This window comes from Ceratosolen solmsi, unplaced genomic scaffold (assembly GCF_000503995.2).
Source record: "Ceratosolen solmsi marchali unplaced genomic scaffold, CerSol_1.0 scaffold35, whole genome shotgun sequence".
Classification (NCBI taxonomy): domain Eukaryota; kingdom Metazoa; phylum Arthropoda; class Insecta; order Hymenoptera; family Agaonidae; genus Ceratosolen; species Ceratosolen solmsi.
The window spans coordinates 8,122,910-8,131,767 of record NW_011948423.1 but is presented as its reverse complement, the minus strand read 5'-3'; the positions used below and the strand labels follow the sequence as shown (position 1 = coordinate 8,131,767).

General features: G+C 35.0%; 1 protein-coding gene across 1 annotated transcript in view; it reads left to right on the top strand.

Moving 5' to 3' along the window:
* Nucleotides 1-7,921: 7,921 nt before the first annotated feature.
* Nucleotides 7,922-8,858, top strand: part of LOC105362440 (uncharacterized) — a 12,380-nt gene continuing 11,443 nt past the window's right edge. The window contains exon 1 of the mRNA XM_011499881.1: nt 7,922-8,475. The gene's annotated coding sequence lies outside the window, so the exon portion shown is untranslated. The remainder of the gene's footprint in view (nt 8,476-8,858) is intronic.

Here is an 8,858-nt window from a genome sequence, read left to right as displayed (position 1 = left end):
AAGTAAAAAAATAAAATGGTAATTACACTTATAAATCGTCGTGAGTAAGTTGGGTGCAAAAAACACGAATTGAAACGAGGGGTGACAATGGATGATAATTGTTAGCATTAATCGCGGCTTAATGCAGCCTTAAAGTAATGGAAGGCAGGAATAAAATGGTGTGATAGCCCTGTTTAAATAATGGCAAATCCCTTGTTGAAACTACGTCCGAAATTTGGGTCTGTCACGGTAGCAGTCGGCGGACTGTTGGACGGATCGGTCAGCTGTCCGACCGAATGGCAATGGGTAAGACGTAACGAGAGTGAGCTTACGTGCAGGTACGTGTGCAATCCTGGACGCGATAGGAGCTTGCCTGGCGCTAAAGCGAGAAGACACGACGAAGCTGCTTTTGGCCTGACTCGGGCCAGTCTCGTCGTTCACATTTTCGCGCGGCTAAATTAAAGATAATGGGCACGTAGCGACACGATTTGGCTCGAACGACAATCGGGAGCCGGACCTCGACGAACGAGTTGAGGCAAAGCGGCAGAGGTGTGGGAGGGACAGAGAGACGAGTGTCCGACCGAGCGTGCGTGCGTGCTTGCGTACGTGCGTGCTTGCGTGAGAGGGGGGGGGGGCGAGTGAGTGAGTGACGACGTCAGAGACGCGTGCGTGTTCCTGCGACTACTGGTGATGCGGCCCACGACCACGAGGCCCAGCGCTCCTCTTCCGTCGTCAGCGATTTCCAGGTCATGCGGTCGCGGTGCCGCGCACATTACAGCTGCCGCCGGCGCAACTCTCGGCCACGCAGACGACAAGGAAGGGAGACGCCACCAAGGACACAGACGGCCCCCGAGAAGCACTCGGTGGGTCTCGTACGCCAATTTTCGGCCAACCGCTCTAACGGAATCCTTCTTTCTCCCTCCCTCTCTCTCTCTCTCTCTCTCTCTCTCTCTCTCTATATATATATATATATATATATATATATATATATATATATATATATATATATATATATATATATATATATATATACATATCTACCTCTGTCTCTATCTACGCTTATGCCACGTTCCTCTCTATGTCACTCCGATGTCATTAAAGAATCTGACATTGTCAAAAAAAGTGAAGTTTCATTCTTGGTCTCCATAATAGGAAACTTGTAACATCAATTCCGAAAAACGTAAACATTCATCAAACCCATAAATACGCTCATATCCTACTATCAGCATTGACCAGCACATCAATTTTCATGAATGTAGCTAAATTATTATGAATTACAAGTGTTGTGCATTATGCATGCTATAATTGTTTATAGGTTACACTTTAATGCCAATTCACGTTATTCAAGTAATTTACATTATACCTGGTGTGCATCAAAGTAGAAAATAATCGAGTCCGGTCAGACATCTGTTTAAAATGCGCAGATTAACTTACTATTGAACGTTACCAAATTAAACTGCATTTTCTTTATTCTACAGCATTCGTATAAGTGCATTTTGTATATACAAACTATTACTTTTTACAATCAAATTCTGTATTTGAGATTTCTGATTGCCTTATTGAGTAAATGATATAATACCGTTTTTTATCTAAATGATTTTCAACTGAATAATAAAAATGCAAAAACATCATATATATAAACTATTCTACTCTCTCGGTAAATTGTTTTCTACCAATAAAATGAAATTCATTATATTATTTAGGATTTTTCTTCAAGGAAGACGTTTTTATTTTCAACGATATATCATCAATGTTTTGATCAAAAGTTCATATAAATTTCAAATAATCTACCTAAAAAACTTACTATTTAATTGAAATTACAATCAAACTATAAAATTATTAATTTAGATTAGTATCAGTATCTTATTGCCAAAATTATCAAGTCCATCGTATCATATATCACGGACTAACTAACATTTTATATGAAATTTTTCATTAGATTTAACAAATTATTCAATAATACGAAAATCAATAATCCAAATTAACATTACGTGAATCATTTAATGATACTTAACGACTTTATAATACAGTTAGCTTGGAAAAACAGTATATTATCATAATTACATTATAAAAAGCTTGCAGCAATTTTCTTTATTCAAATTTACATTCGTCTGTTTAAGAAATAATTCTTAAAATCTTCTAATTATTTTTTCACAATATACACAATCTAAAACTTTTTTTTTTTTTTTTTTTTTTTTTTTTTTTTTAATACAAAAATGTATAGTTGTAATTGTTATCAAATTAGTAAATGCATTACAATGTTGGTTAATTTATTTTCTTTAATAATTAAAATAATCAATATTTATATATTATTTTATATATTCATATAACATTATTAATGTCTCAATATTGCTATTTTATGTAGAGATTTTCATTACTTCGTCTCGTACAGTCCTCATTACTCATAAAAGATACATTAATTTTTCTGTATCCATGTGTGTTTGCACACTGCGTATACACTTTTACCATGCGTAATATATAAATAATACAAATATAACAAATCAATTTCAAAATGCACAGTTTGCTAATCGTCTGTCACACTATTATGGATAAATAATATGTTAATCCATATAAATATCCCTATAAAATTACATTTACAAATATTAACATAATATTAATAATATCTTATGATAAATTTAAAAACAAACAATTAATTTTTTTAATTTTGTCCTAATTAAATTACTCTATATTTTTGCTATTTCCTAAAAATATATTTTATACTATTAATATTAAAAATGATGTCATATAACAATAAGCAAAATTAATTTTTGTTAAGTAACGAATGTTTATTCGCATTTCTGGAATTTATTTAATTTATTCAAATGTTGAATTTCAATTTATCTCGTAAATTTATTATCGAATATAAATAATTCAATTATAAGTGATAAAATATTTAAAATTGATAAAATAAAGTATAAATTTCCATCCAGTAATTGACAAGTTCATTTAATCTTCGTAAGTGTTTTATTTATTATAAATATTAAAAAAATTTTTATCCCAAATATTAATTATTATTCGTCGTATGCTATTAAAGAACATATAATATTTTGCATCCGATGTAGAAAGTTTTTACGCTTGAATTCATTTGCACAATTGCAGATGTTCGTCTTATATTTCAGACAAGTATTACACAGAAAAAAAGAAGTTAAACCAAAATGCAAACAAAAATACTTGGCCGAATTTTTTAATTTTATGAATATTGTTAACATACCATCCACAACTGGAGTATGAAAAAATAGATATACTGGCTATACTTGAGCATAGAAAGGCATTTTTTATTTTAACTTTCGAGGCTATTGAACCGTAAGTTTAAATAAGCAAAAGCGAGAAGGTACCGTAGACACACCGTTAACTTCGATGCCAGGGACAAGTTGAATTGATTAAGCTCCTTGCACAGACACACGTGTGTGTGTGCGCGCGCGCGCGTATATATATATATTTCTTTATATTTATATATATATATATATATATATATATACGCCGGGCACGCGCATGAACTAAGTAGAATGTAACAATTTTTACCGAAGCGGACCCGCGACGCACAAAAAAGTGTGTTACCGGTGTGTCCGTACCGCAATGAGTTCAGTTTTAAAATGTAAAACGGGTTAATGCACTTACAGGTGAAGCCGCTGCTCTAATGGCAATTTACGACAACAGTTGTTTAAGCTTTTTTCATTTCCGTTGTTACAAAACTGTAGTAAGCCCTTTGCTATTTAAATTTCTGAATATAATACTAATGGAAAATAGAATTGTCTAATAATATTATGAAACCTTATGCGTCTACTCGTTTAAACATTTACAATGAATATAATTCAAATTACTCGTGCGTTCGTCGTTATTTGAGTATCGCACTTGTTTTCGTGTGCTAAGTTGAAATATTTTCGAAAATAAAATACCGGTCCAATAGCCATACTTATGAGTTTAATTGCTTTAACGTACAATGTAAGGACGGCAACTTTCACAAATACGAAATATTCTATATGCAATAACGTTTACGAAAATTTTAAGTTCTTAAACAGCTCAAATAATCCAACGTACCTGTACTTCGTTAAATATAACATTTTAAAATTTCATGTAATTCACGTGACAAAAAGAAAAGAAGACATCTGAGAAAGTTAAAGCTATAATAATAAAAAAATTGTTGCAAACTGCGGATACAAAACAGCGATACTTTCTTGATTAATGTATAAGGGATAATTGTAGACATACATAACGTATGCCAAGCGTTCACGATTGGAACCTATCGAAAGGTATACGCTGTACTTTCAGAGAAAGTGTTGCCGGAAAGATAAAGGTAAGCTATGGGGGTGATGGCTAACAAACGATATCCATCATTGTCGAGCGTTCGTATCATTCGGAGAAAGAGTGAAGATAAGGAAATAAATTATCGGCGTCCGCTTAATCATCTACATTGTTGTACCGTGATGGGTAGAATTGTAATAGCTAGAGTGTCGATGAAAGAATATTGCCGAGGGCACACTGGAGGCATATGTCCGTGAAAGATAGAAATGGCAGGAGAAGAGCGACCGGTTTCTGTCCGAGTCTCGAAACGAGGAACGAAGGATCAGCGAGACGGATGGATTCGCCGCTACCGTCGCGGCTTCTATCTCGGCCGAGAGGTAGAGCTGCATGGAGTAACGTTAAGTGGAAAAGGAATGGACGAGAAGGATGAAGAGAAGGAGGAGGAGGACAACGCGCCGCGGGAAGCCCGGGCAAGGTTAACCTACGAGTCAACGCTCCTTACGTACCTACGCCTGAGACCAGCAAGAGTAACAGGTGTGAGTGCGAAGGAGGAGGAGGAGGAGGTCGATCGCTCGAGAACTTCTATACATCTTCTTGCTTCTATACATCTTATTGCTTGTACTCTTATTATTCTTCTTATCGGCTTCGCATCTTTGCGCTCTCTATCTCTTTTCCTTACACTGACTTCTTCGGGTAACTTCTAGGGGGATGAATGACCCTGGGACACGTCGGGTGATATTTTTCTTCCATCTTTTTCTTTTTATTTCTTGTTTTTCTTCTTCTACTCGCTCTACTCCTACTCCGGCGCCGCCTTCTTTAAACCAAAGTAAAACAAAAGGACAAACGACTCTAAGCTTCAAAATTATATGCGCTTCATTCATAGGAACTAATCTTTCGTAAAAACGTTATTATTTCATGTGATACAAAGATAGTTGGATATTTGAAAAAAAAGAAGGTTCTTTATAAGATATATACGGCACTTTTGTTCTATCTATTATTATTCTATCTATGCTATGTATTATTTTATATTAAAAGGAATTAATCAATATTATATCCATTATTTGAAAATAATATTTAATAAAAATCTCTCCTATTATAGAAATTAATATTATAGAAAAAATTTTAATCTAATTGTTGTATTTATCAATTTTCCATTTTTTATTTTTAGATAATTTGGTAATTGTAATTCAAATTTTGTAGGACAAATCTTCTATATCATAAATCATTCTACTCGTTAATATTTATAATTAAAATAAAATTAAGTTTTTAGGGAAATTATCCATTTTGACATTTAATTTTTAATTGCTCACGCTAAATTTTTCAAAACAGCTAAAATCTACCCATTAACCAATTGTCAAACAATAAAGAATAATCTGCGATTCAAATTAAGGTTTCTAAAATATTAATTACGTAGAAATAATTAACGAGTTCATACATTTGGTACTTATAATTACTTTAATTTATTTAAAAATAAAAAGTGAATAATAAACGATAAATTAATATGTACAATATTAAGATATACGATTATGTTTCTACATAATTATAAAGCATATAACATTGTCATTTGTTACAATAATTTATTAAAAAATAATCTTTATTTTTTTAATACTTTTAGATATTTAGTTTTTTTTTTAATTGAATTTTTTTAAGTAATTAACACTGATATATAAAAAAGATGTAAATATATATGTGTATATAAATATATGAAAAATTAGAAAGACCTGTTTGATAATTCGTACACTAGAATGATTCAAAACCACTTGAAAGGGATAAGCTAAAAGTAATAGTTAAAAAAATAACCTCTACGAATTAAAAAAATGTTTAAAAGAAGAAACTGATAAGCTTGAATAAGAAAATTCGAGAGCTGAGTAGAATATCGAATTAGATCATTAATCATGGAAAAGTAATCCGTTGAACAGAGTAATCGCTTTATATTTTTAATTTCTTTTAATAACGACATTACTTGTTCAAATTAGCTTACAAACTTGAATAAGTTTATGGTAACGAGCATATTTTTATTTGATTGTATTTTAGAATTTTTCTTTACGCTTATATGAAAAGTATCCAATGGCTAAGTGCTTGACTATTGTAGTCGTACTGACTTTCGTCATCGCTCTCTTTTTCATTATCCTTCTTTTATTTCATAGCTTCTATACATTATTAATACGTGTTAACTCATTTTGTCGACGTATTATAATACCGAAATGTAAGTACTAATATATCACAATTTTCTAAAATGCTGTAATTGAAAATGAATTGTAATTTAGAATACGTTTTACTTCATTTTATCTACCAAGACTTTTTCCAATATGGTGTATAAAACTTTCAATTACGGTATAAGATATTATTTAATTTTATATATATTCTTTTTTATATTTAAATGATTTTATGTTTATTCGATTTTATTATAATATTCAGAGGATTATAAGTAAATAATTTAAAAAAAATATCCTTCATCCCTTAAAAAAAAACACCGTTCACATATAAACAGCAACAACAAAATTCTTTTTTAATTGTTATTTTGTTTTGTTTTCTTTTAATAACAATAATTTGCAGAATGTATGGTTTAAAATTATTTTACATTGATAAATATAATTTATCTATTTCGTAAAGATTACATAAGAATTAGAAGAATATAATTATCTTTGATTACTTGAATGAGAAACGTAAGAGAATAAGTATCAAAATTATCATAAACTGTAGGAAGATTATAAATAAATAGATTAATGTTTAATCGAATTAGAATGAAATCAATGATCATAGAATTTCGTGATTCGTGATTTAAGCCTTGATGAGTATTTATTAATTTTCAAACAATGTCATGTCGTTGTCAATCAAATAGACACTTAGAATTTAGCTGAAGATTTTGGATATTTAAGAAATTCTCATTAAATCCTTGAATCGCCAGCATTGTATTCTTTTACAATTTATAATATAATTTACTATACCATTTTATTGTTATTTTATTAATTATTTTTATGCGTATATTGAATAATAAATCCTTTACATCCCGTTAAATAATGCAGCACACCAAACCTAAGTTTTTAATTTAGTAACAGAGATTTCATTTTTATAATGATAAAATTGCCGATCAAAACGTATTGGCAAACATACGACAATATTCATCATAAAAATATATTAGCTTAATACGACAAGAAATTAATGTCGTGATTGAGTTAATTTCAACAAATATTCAAATCCAATAATTGAATGTTGTGAATAAGGTCGTCAGTGCTCTTAAGAGAGTACATTCCGTTTAAAAGTTTAGTCGACGCTCGTAAAGCTAACAAATTGTTTATAACTTAATAGTTTGAACAAGTTGGGCGATTCTTCATTCGGCAAGCGAGGACGTACGCCAGGATTATGCAACAGCATCGGGCAGTCAAAAGGAAGCGGATCTTTTGAAGCTTCCCGATCGTCGGCTGCTCGGGCAACGATGAATCCCAGAATGACAGAGACAGCACTGCCCGGGATGTCGAGCAAAGCGTATTTAATAAACGATCGCATGGAAAACGCGTATACGACTAAAGCAGCGAAAAGCCCATCTGGAGGCTGAGTGAAAGCATCGCTTGGGAGTGCACCCCACCAACGGCCGCGACTCGTTTTTTACAGGCATCCTAACCCCTCCTCCAGCGGCCCCGCGGCTTCTCTCCTTCTCTCGTTGAATAGTGGAGACAGAGCGTCCTCGTAATCTCCGGTGTAGGCAGGGCCCAAAGCCAAAGTCCGCGCTCGAGGCGACGACAGTAGGTGACGAGACGTGTCCCAGGGGTCGAGCGATGCCTCCGCTCGTCTGGCCGCTAATTCGGCATCAGTAGCGCGATAAGAGAGTTGGCCGTAGCTCGGGACCGATTAGCGAGCTCCGGCAAGTCGCTGGAGCCAAGAAAGACGTGAGCGCGAACGAGGGGAAAGAGAGTCCGAGGTCACTAGCCCCTAGATCCGAGGCAAGGTCAGCGCAGGAGCGTAGCAGAGGAGGCGAGGCGGGGAGAGCGGCGGGAAGTGGAGAAGGCGGTCCCCGTGCTTTTTCCCCTCGACGCTTTCCCGTGGACGGGGACGATGGTCGTGCCCCCGGCATGGAAAGCAGTGTTGCGCCCGTGAACCAGTGACTCTTGTGTTGGCGCCTCGTGCGCACATCCGTGCCGACTCGCGCCTCTCGGCCCTTTAGCGCAACAGCGTCACGAGCTTCCGGGGCCACTTGATGTGGCACTGACCTCCTGTGTGCAGCCTGGACATTTGGCGCGCCGTCTTCGAGAACACGTAAGTCCGGCACTTTTTGATCGTGAGCGCGCGCCTTTTGTATTTCGCGCCTTCGTGTGCTTCGTCATCGCCCGGCACTTTATCGCGCATCTCCATCTCGATCCATCGATCGATCACTGCTAAGCTTACTGGCGAAGGCTTTATTCTTACCCAACTCACCCTCTGCCTCTCTTGTCCACTCCGATCCGCTTGGACCCTCTTACACCCTCCTTCGATCAACCCCCCCCCCATCTACCCCGCCAACTCCTCCCCGAAACCCAATCCACCCACTCATCTCGCACGCTCCTCGGCCTACGATACCGCCATCACCGCCTTATCATACACTGTTCTTATTCTCAAGTTTTTATTCGAGTTAGGGAGCTCGCGTTCTTTTTACTTTCCCT